This window comes from Suncus etruscus, chromosome 9, assembly GCF_024139225.1.
Source record: "Suncus etruscus isolate mSunEtr1 chromosome 9, mSunEtr1.pri.cur, whole genome shotgun sequence".
In the NCBI taxonomy this organism is placed as follows: Eukaryota; Metazoa; Chordata; class Mammalia; order Eulipotyphla; family Soricidae; genus Suncus; species Suncus etruscus.
The window spans coordinates 20,625,633-20,627,938 of record NC_064856.1 but is presented as its reverse complement, the minus strand read 5'-3'; the positions used below and the strand labels follow the sequence as shown (position 1 = coordinate 20,627,938).

The following is a 2,306-nucleotide window of genomic DNA, read 5'->3' as shown; positions in this document are numbered from 1 at the left end:
ATTTATGCAGAAGATAGGGGTTTGGAAAGAATTAGGTCTTGGGAAGCAACCTTAAAGCAAAAGTAAAAACAAGGTTGTGAGATTTAGAACCTTTTACTAGATTTGTGCATACTGGATTTCTGACAGGAGTATCCTGATTTCGAATAATACAAAAAAAAATCAAGTTTGTTCAACTGGATGCAGACACCGTAGACTTAAGAGAAAGAGTAACACTTGCAGACTGAATATACTATAAAATTTACATCTTGATTCACACCATTTCTGCAAAACTTTAAAAATTTTAAGAAATAGACTGCTAACAAAATTACCTTAACAATTGATCATTTTTTAGACCGTACAAGTTTTGCTTTTTATTAACATGAACATAAAACTTTAGACAAAGTGCTGACATCTATATTCTCTTAGTATTTCTCCACATAAGTCTCCGATTGGTCCAAATACATCTTGCCAATAATTTCACCTTGTACAATGGTCATAAAGTCAAGTAATCCCATGACTCACTGAGAAAGATCGTTCTTTTCCTATCAAACCAAGATCCTATTGACACTCAGATCCTCAGATTCATCCTTGAATTACTACCTTTGAACTGAGGACTTCTTAGAGAACCTGGGGGCTCCTGGGGGGGATTCATCCCTTTTTATATCGATTTTGGAATTTTTAACTAGGTTTGTGCCTCTGATCTTTTCTCAGCATCTTTAAAATCCTTTATTTCCCACAACTTTGACAGAAGCTGACAAATGGAGATATTAAAGTTTCAGGAAAGAGGGTATGAAGGAAAGTTAGTCTGAAATTTATCTTAGAAGAAGGTTGGAGTAAATATTGAAAATGTTAGAAGCTTGGGAAATATAAGAAATTTGGTTACTGAGTACCGCAGTCACTATTGAAAAAGGGGTAGATCAAGGCCTCATTCCTGATCATTTCTTTGTCCCCAGTATTGGCAAATGATAGATGACTCTCTGGAAGTTATCCTACTTTTTTAAGAGCAGGAATATTCCATGGTGGCAGGCTTAAAATGTGTTTGTGTTTCACTCTGAAATGTGTTTTATAGTAATATAAAAAAGAGATAAAACAAGACACTATAATAATAACTTCACACCAGCACTTTCCTCCTGCCTAATATCCAGACCAAGCTTAAAACATTACTATTATAAAAATCATATAAAGGATGCATAGAAGAGGGACCTGTTCTAAGACACATTGGTGTTCAATTGTCACTCTTGCTTTTTCATAGCAGCCATCTTTGGTGACTCATTCATATATTTCTAATAATCACTATTTGTTCCATAGACTTCATCTTGCAAATAACTGTAACTCCACGAAGAGCTTGTGAGTAGGCTCAATTCCACCACAATGGTTAGCAGGCCACTCCTACTGAAGACTCAACATCCTTGATAATCACCTTCAAAATAAATGGGAAATGATGAGACATTGGTCTTCTTCCTTTGTCTTCTGGTGATAATTAAAATGTATACTAATATTTTCAATTGATGTACATTAAATGTATAAAATATATATGGTGTTTAAATATATATTGATTGATCATATATAATCATAGTTTCTCCTTATTTATCTTGCATAGCTTATTTTAAGCTACAATAAAATATAATTCAAAATTAAATATTTACATTGGATACAAACTATTATATGGAATAGTAAATAACTGGAATGAATGGACATGAAAATGATAGAACTAAAAGATGAAAGTATATGTTGTATTTGGATTTATATATTTTAAAGGATCAATAATTATATTAGATGGGCTGTAAGTTTGTTCTTAATCTATTCAACTGATACAAAAAGGAAATAATATATCTTTAAAAGTCCAGAAAATTAATGTTACAACCATAAAATGCCTTTATAAGTACATGATATATATTTATGGTTGTATATAATTTGTAGAATTTTTGGGTACTTAGATTTCTGGCTTATTTTTTATCTTCACAACATTTATGCTGTTTAATTTATGTCTTGCTTATTTCAAATAAGTTCCTTCTCCCTTTCCCAATAGGGAAACAAAGATTTCCCCAATTTTATAACTTATTTTGTTTGTTTCCATAGTTACAAAGGTATAATACACACAAAAATATACAATAAATTTTGACAACATAGATATGAACATCTTGCACATAACTAGTAAACATTTTTGCAAAAGCATAGTTATATTAAATAAATCACTTTTTTAAAAAATTACTTTTTTTTAAAAATATGGAACACTTCAAGAATTTGCATGTCATCCTTGTGCAGGGGCCATGCTAATATTCTCTGTATCGTTCTGATTTTAGTATATGTGCTGCCGAAGTGAGCAC

General features: G+C 31.3%; 1 non-coding gene across 1 annotated transcript; it reads right to left on the bottom strand.

Annotated features, from left to right (window-relative positions):
* Positions 1 to 2,199: 2,199 nt before the first annotated feature.
* Positions 2,200 to 2,306, bottom strand: LOC126019753 (U6 spliceosomal RNA). Its single transcript, XR_007499377.1, has one exon. It is a non-coding gene; the product is annotated as a U6 spliceosomal RNA (small nuclear RNA).